This window comes from Bufo bufo, chromosome 5 (assembly GCF_905171765.1).
Source record: "Bufo bufo chromosome 5, aBufBuf1.1, whole genome shotgun sequence".
Taxonomy (NCBI): Eukaryota; Metazoa; Chordata; class Amphibia; order Anura; family Bufonidae; genus Bufo; species Bufo bufo.
Genome location: NC_053393.1, coordinates 81,717,844 through 81,726,584, shown reverse-complemented (window position 1 = coordinate 81,726,584; position 8,741 = coordinate 81,717,844).

The following is an 8,741-nucleotide window of genomic DNA, read 5'->3' as shown; positions in this document are numbered from 1 at the left end:
TGAACGCAATCGCAGACAAAACTGACAACTTGCTTGCAAAATAGTGCGAGTTTCACTGAACGCACCCTGAACGCATCTGGACCTAATCCATCACGCTCGTGTGAAAGAGGCTTAAGAACACCATCCCAATTGTGAAACATGGCAGTGTTTCATGGCAGCATCATGTTGTAGGGTTGTTTTGCTGCAGGAGGGACTGGTCCACTTTACAAAATAGATGGCATCATGAGGAAAGAAGATTATGTGGAAATATTGAAGCAACATCTCAAGACATCAGCCAGGAAGTTAAAGCTTGGGCGGAAATAGGTCTTCCAAATGGACAATGACCCGAAGCATACTGCAAAACTGGTTACAAAGTGGCTTAAGGATAACGAAGTCAATGTTTTGGATTGGCCATCACAAAGCCCTGATCTCAATCCTATTGAAAATTTATAGGCAAAGCTGAAAAGGCAGGTGCGAGCAAGACGACCAACAAACATGGCTCAGTTACACCAGTTTTATCAGGAGGAAAGGGCCCAAATTCCGACCAACTATTGTGAGAAGCTTGTGGGAGGATATCCAAAACGTTTGACCCAAGTCATACAGTTTAAGGGCAATAGTACCAAATATTAATGAAATGTATGTAAACTTTTAAATTTGCAGAAAGTAATAAAAATGCCTTAAAACATTCTCTCTCTCTCTCTCTGGCATTTGGCAATAATAATCCTAATTGACCAAAAACCGGAAAGTTTTAGTCTGAATTCATGTCAGATATTGAGAACAACATGCATATGTGTCTTTTTATATAGTGTATGTAAACTTCTGGTTTCAACTGTAAATATTAGAGATGAGCGAATTTCCTCGCTCTTCGTAGTAACAAATTGCATTTTTCCTAAGATGGCTGCTGCAGGGAAAGACTTCTGCAGGCGCTAGGGACAGTGATAGAAAAAATGTCATTGTGCTAAAAGTAAATGATTTACAAGTGCAGGGAAAGATTATTTATGGTGTAGGGAAAGGATAGGGAGGAATCAATCCACAGCATTTATGTTGAACAGGGTTCAGTCGGGGAGTTGACAGCCTGGGAAATAGAAACAATCCGATTACACTTTGCTGCACTGACTGGGGATCCAAATTGCCATTATACAGCTCTGTAATTCCAGCAACCGTTCTTATTAGGGTGCAAGTGCTGTTTGTTACAGGCATTAACAGGGTTTATTACAAGGCAATATTTCTACATCTTATTTGCCCTTGTGCGGTTCACTTATCTGTAGGATCAGTTTTTTGTGAGTTATTGTTCTGACGGATCAGAGGAAGGGCAAAATAATCAGTGACATCCACACAAACTTACTTTTGACACCCTCTCCACTCTGTCAGGGGGCTATACTGGTATAAGCGTTTAATAGAACAGGGTCTGTAGACATCTATGTGGAATCAGCTGATGACGGTGTAAAAGGCGCTAACATTGACCTGTAAGGATGAGTTCATACATGAGTTACTTGTCATCTGCATGTCATACGGACTCACAGTATTATTTCACTACCAAAACAGACTCCCTATGCGGGTTACTGCAAGGCACAGTGTTCTACACCACTATTAAGGCTCTCTACAGCCAGGAAATAGGTGTTTTTATTGTAATTCACCACAAATCTATTCGGATCGAAACAAATTTTTCCCAAAAAATTTGGCGAATCAAACTTTTAAAAAATTCGCTTGTGGCGAAACCAACCTAGCCACTGGGTTTTGGAGAGGCCTGTTTACCAGCCTCTTGCTTTGGCCCTGGGACATATTACCCTTCAAGAACAGTGTAACAGAACTATGCCGCATGTCTGGACTGTTAATAGGACTGAACGCGGTCAGCGGTGTATACTAAAGATTCTGTGGAACTAAAATCGGATGCGCAAATACACGAACACCGCTGACCCTTACCTTCTTCCATACGGAACTTTCAGCTCCAGAGACTAAGTCCCGTTCGAAGATGGGACTTAGTCGTTTTTCTGCATGAAATTGACCGACCGCACAGCCCAAATCTATGGAACTGTTTTGGGCAGGAAATTGTGCTTGCGGTCGGTCATAAAGGACTTCCACTAAACTTTTGATCCGCTGGAGGGATTTGTGTGATTTTTGGAAGTGGTTATATTTGATGTATGCTGAGTTTAAATATGTAATTTTTATGGAGATGGAATGTATGGTTTTAAAGTTATAGAGTATGTTTAAAAACTGTATTTTTACTGTCTGTGATAGTTATGTTAATCCATAATTATATCACAGACAGAAGGGAGGATTTTGTGTGTTTGGGTGGGGATTCCTGTCCTGTTGTTCCACATGTGTATTGGCGATTTCCCTTTGTCCTGAGAGATAATTGGATTACTCCCCGGTTGTCTCCAGGACAGAGAGGAGGAAACCATGATGCATTGTGAGGATGTGTTGTAATATATTGATTGGAAAATGCAAATGTGATCGCACACTACATCCAGCACTCTGCCCTGCCTCCATGCTGGATGAGACATTGGTGTACATTTTGGCCAAAGCGTAAGAAGCCACTCACCGCGTCAAGGTCGTCTCATTTGAGTGGTCCCTAACACTAGTTCCTACCTGTTTATGGGCCATGACAGCCACACAAAGTCCAGGGAATGCAGGTCAGCATGCAAGCCAAGCACACTCTGCTTTTAACCCCGTCCGGTGCCATTACAGCTTTCATCGGATCCAGGGATGCAAGTAGCAACATGCATGCTGAGCCCACCATATACTTCTCCTGGAGCCAAATGGCTACTGGTAGGTTCTATATAAGCAGACTCAGTTTTATACTGACTTTAAAACCAGCCTCCAGGACAGATTGACTGGTCAGGTGTGCATGACTAATATAATAATATATTGATTGGTTGTATTTCAAACCCCTGTGGGCAGTACTATGTTTTTGGTTTGTGAATAAAAGAGGCTGTACGTGAAGTACAGTGAGCTCCTGTTTTATACCTTCATGAAGTCTTGGCTCATGTTTGGGGGATGGAATAACTACACTCTTGGGGATTGCTATATCACAATACTCCCCTGAGTATAAGCTCTTGTAAGAGCTTGCTCCTGGTTCCTGTCTCTGGATTTAGGAGAGGTTAACCCACTGGAGCCTTGTCGTAGGTCCAGGGTGGGTAGGAGACGGCGAGACCTCCACCAAGCTTCGGCGGTTCGTGGGGTCTGCAGCGCTGACTGTGTCAAGTGGAGTGCTTGGAGTCCTCTGGAAGCACTAGGAGCATCTATCGACGGAGGTACCCGGTCGGGGTGCTAGGCGTTCCATTACATCGCTCATCTCTAGTATATATATTTTTATATATCTATATATATATTTATTTATTTATAAAAATATACATATATTTATATATTAACATTAACTACTACTAATAATATTATCACCAGAGATGGTCCACCATTTTCACCATCATAAGAATCTGCAAAATGCTTCCCTTAGCTTTTATTTACATACAGCCCATCCAGTCGTCACCATTTGCACACAATATATTACTTTCCTATGTGTCTGATTAGTTACCCAACTTACAGATACAATGGGAAACTCTTCTTAATAAGGATGCTGCTACTGAAAGTACAGAGCTGTGCCTGGCAGACAATGAATGGGGTACAGTGAGAGTTGGATCCCCACCAAACTAATATTGATGGCCTGTACTAAGGAGAGGTCATTGATTTTACTTCTAGAAAAACCCCTCAAAGGTCAATATTTATTTATTTTACTATATAGCGCTGACATATTCGGCAGTGTTTTACAAACATTAGCATCACACTGTTCCCATTGGAGCTCACAATCTAAGTTCCCTATCAGTATGTCTTTGGAGTGCGGGAGGAAACCGAAGAACCCAGAGGAAACCCACACAAACATGGGGAGAAAATACAAACTCCATGCAGATGTTGTCCTTGGTTAGACTCGAACCAAGGCAAGGCACCAGTGCTAACCACTGAGCCACCATGCTGCAATACAAATATTATCAAATGAATTCATTCCCAGGAGTGATGTAGCTATACCAAGTCATCTAGTACATTTAGAGGAAAGAAGGTTTCTATGTCAACAGATAAGGGGATATTTTACTGTAGGAACCGTGGGACTATGGAATACTTTGCCAAAGTAAGTTTTCTTCGTAATTCATTTGATTGCTCAAGTATAGGTTGAAGTAGGACATTTTACAACTATACTATGGTACTATGTAGAAATTGTAAATTATCCAGCTCACCCAATTTCATCCTGAAACTCTGTGCACGGAGCAGACCCAAGCCAGTCCAGACATCATGAAGTGTAGAAAAAGAAGCTCCAGCACTCGTGTTAAAGGTTTTGTAGGTCCCGGTCTTTATTGCACCAAAATTGTATAACCAAATACAGTGGCACCCATCTTCACTCCCCCAGATTTACGCGTTTCAAACTATACAGTTCTTAGTCATAATCCCATGACCATGATTATGACTAAATCTGGGGGAGTGAAGAGGGGTGCCACTGTATTTGGTTATACAATTTTGGTGCAATAAAGACCGGGACCTACAAAACCTTTACCACGAGTGCTGGAGCTTCTTTTTCTACACTTTATGGTACTATGTGCCACAAGCATTGCAGAGTACTCTTGGTAGTTTGTGAGGCATAAAGCAGATGGGGGCATTGACCTTTCCATATCCTTAATCAAAGGACTCTTTCTATTTGCCAGTCTTTTTTGAGCGGTGTCCTAAGAAAAAGCAGAGGGCAACAGAAAAATAAAAGATCGACGAACATTATTCTTGTTTTTTTTTTCTTCACTATTTTGTTATATTTGCAGTTTTATAGTGTTAATAAAACACCTCTTATTATTGTGTCTAATATGATTGTAGTTCATAAAGATGAGTGCTGTAGATGCAGTAGATAAATTCATTGCTAGGCACCTAATCTTATTTTTAGCTCTTTGTGTTTTGGGGCTTCAGGGTATAAGAATTATGCATTCCCTTATTTAAATATCCTTTCTAATGCAGATTTTTATTGCTAGGAAATAACTTCATAGTGTTGTATGAAGGTACAAAGCCTGTGAAGCGGTGATTAATGAGATAACATTTAATGTCAGTGGATTCATGAATCGGAATCTGATTATGTACAAGTGTTTCCCGGACATTAAGGTCACATTAACAGTTTATTGAAACATGCTGATAAAATGTAAAATGGTCATCTCTTCCCTAGGGCTCTTAATTGTTACATGATAAATCACTGCACTGAAAAATCTATTACATTGTTCTAAATGAGAAAATGCAATTTACTGAGGTAGCTGGAATACAGCATTTGTTATACCCTGTAATTGCATAAGTGAAGTACAGTCTTCATTTACAAAACTGGGAAATTTGGTTTCAGGCAGATCCATTTATTTTAAAAATATATACCTTTGGTGACCCTTATTTTTAATTTAAAGCACTCCCTATTCTAAGCTGCTGACAACACTGGAATATGCAGCATCTTACGGCACCCACAATGCCACCTGGAGTGAGGACACATTCAGTAAAAATTCTTATAAGATAGCATTACATCTTAGTATTTTGTGTAGCAGTGTTATCATCACTCAGAACTAAAGCGTAGTGGTGACACGACTATAAAAGTGAATTTAGATTTGCAGAGTTCACGTGTTGCCTTACTCACAGTATTTTAGAAATGTAATCGAAGCAATATAATAGCTAGTGAATTTGATGGATCATGGTTCAGATTCTGTGTTATGAGGATGCAGTGTAAAGTATGGGGGCTGTGCTGTGATTGTCCTTCCACAGTGATGTAATTGTTTCGTTTTTTTTTTTTCATGTTCTATTAAAATATCTTAAGGCGGAGGTCCCTAACCTTTTGTATGTTGTGAGCCACATTTAACCTTCAGTGATGGCTAGGAGCTACAGGCAAATCAAAAATAGAGGAGAGAAATTTTGAATGTTGTGAAATTGCTGATAAATATTTCAGATAAATTTAACACTAGTATTATACCATCCAAATTGGCACAGTTTGGTGGTAAATCTAGGATAGGTCTGCAACAATGTCACTTGCCAGTATATAGTCAGAACTGTGGACTCCCGTGACGAGCCACACGGCAGAGGGTCTAGTTAGGGACCACTGACGGATGACGCCCGTGTGCATTCCGTATTTTGTGGAATGGAACAGCTGGTCCCTAATAGAACAATCCTATCCTTCTCAATAATGTGGACAATAATAGGAAATGTTTTGTTTTTTTGCAGAACGGACATACGGAAATGGAATGCACACGGGAGTAGCTTTAGTTTTTTTTGCTGACCCATTGAAATGAATGGTTCCGCATAAGGGTACGCCAAAAAACAGAACGGACACGGAAAAAAATTTAATTAGTGTGCATGAGCCCTAAGGGTATATAAATTAGTGTCATAGGGTGCATGAAGACACAAGATAGCTTACATTGCCTGATACATTTTAACTAGCTAGACACAATCTTCTGTTTGATGTCAGCTTAGACAAACCAACCAGACAAACCCTTTAAACTCGTAGCAATAAGAAGTATAGAAAGTCGCGTTGTCAAAATGTCCCTGCCACATCAAGTGATACATTTTGAGGAGTCAATAATTTGTCCACCTGTGGTAGTTGCCATAGTATAGTGAGAGAGTTTTAAGCAAGTGTAATAAGTTTGGGATATCAAATGTAGATTATTATTTAAAGGGGTATTCCCATCTTAGACAATGGGGGCATATCGCTAGGATATGCCCCCATTGTCTGATAGGTGCAGGTCCCACCGCTGGGACCCACACCTATATCGAGAACGGAGCGGGGAGCGCTGTGGCTGGAAGACCCCAGATTTCCCGGGGTGTGTCCACCACCAAGCGCTAATCCCCGCCTCTCCTATAGAAGTGAATGGGAGCATGCCAGCGATCGGCTATTTTCGGTGGCCCCATAGAAAGGAATGGAGGGCGGCTGCGCATGCGCAGTACGCTCTCCTTCACTTTCGGGGCTCCGTTCTCGATATACAGTAGGTGCACCCGCACCTATAAGACAAAGGGGCATATCCTAGTGATATGCCCCCATTGTCTGAGATGAGAAAACCCCTTTAACACAGGCTGAGTTCACACTTCAGTTATTTGATTAGTTATTTCCATCAGTTGTTGTGAGCCAATACCAGCAGTGAAGTCTGCTCAGAGATAGGCCTATTGAACACGACCGTATGGCTTTTTCAGTGTTTTGCGGTCCGTTTTTCACGGATCCGTTGTTCCGTTTTTTGTTTCCGTTGTTGTTCCGTTTTTCTGTTCCGTTTTTCCGTATGGCATATACAGTATACAGTAATTACATAGATAAAATTGGGCTGGGCATAACATTTTCAATAGATGGTTCAGCAAAATACAGAACGGAAACGGAAGACATACGGATGCATTTCCGTATGTGTTCCGTTTTTTTTGCGGACCCATTGACTTGAATGGAGCCACGGAACATGATTTGCGGGCAATAATAGGACATGTTCTATGTTAAAACGGAACGGAAATACGGAAACGGAATGCATACGGAGTACATTCCGTTTTTTTTTGCGGAACCATTAAAATGAATGGTTCCGTATACGGACCGTATACGGACCGTATACGGACCGTATACGGAACGCAAAAAACGGCCAGTAAAAGGGGAAAAAAAAACGGCCGTGTGCAGGAGGCCATAAGGTGTAATGGGCAGATCTGCATCTGTTCTGTGTATTGGACCCGCACCTAGTTTAGGCTCACAATAACTGATGGAAATAATTGACCAAGTGATGTGTTCACTCAGCCTTAGGGCTCGTTCACACGACCGTTGGTGTCCCGTGCCCGTGCTGTGAACCGCAAATTGCGATCCGCAATGCACGAGCACCTTCCGTGGGGCAGGCGCATGGGGATCGCAGACCCATTCACTTGAATGGGTCCGCGATCCCTTTCGTTCCGCAAAAAGATAGAGCATGTTCTATCTTTTTGCAATGCGGAGGCACGGAACGGAACCCCAGAAAGCCCTTCCGTAGTGTTCTGTTCCTTGCTTCCGTTCCGCATTTCCGGATTTGCGGACTCATTGAAATGAATGGGTCCGCATCCGTGATGCGGAATGACAACGGAACGGAGCCCTTGCATTGCGGATCTGCAAATGCGGTCAGCAATACGGGAACGGGACACCAACGGTCGTGTGAACGAGCCCTTATATAGGGCTGACATATTCCGAAACGCTTTACAGATATTATCGTCACTTGTTGTCCCCAGTGGGGCTCAAAATCTAAGCTCCCTATCAGTATTTCTTTGGAGTGTGGGAGGAAACCGGAGAATCCAGAGGAAACCCACACAAACACGGGGAGAACATACTAACTCCATGCAAATGTCCATGGTTAGAGTCAAACCTAGGACCCCAGCGCTGCAAGGCACCAGTGCTAACCACTTTCCAGTGTTGTTAAAGGGGTTGTCTAGGCTACAGATATTGATGATATCCTCAGGATAGCTGATCACTATTAAATCTGTGGGGGTCCAACACTCGGCACCCCCACCAATTACCTGCTTTAGGCGGCTGTGGCACTAGAAACTATACAGTGTACAAAGCTGGAAGCAGAAGGCTCTGTTCACTATGTAATAAGCCTTCCAGTGCGCTCAGCTCCCATTCAAATGAATGGTAGCTGAGCCGCAGTACACCGACACCAGAGACTAAGCAGTGTATAGAGCTGTCTGCTTCTGCTCTGTACACTGTATAGCTGCACAGCACCCCAAAACAGCTGATCGCTGGGGGTGCATGGTGTACTGAAGGTAGGTCATCTATATCTGTA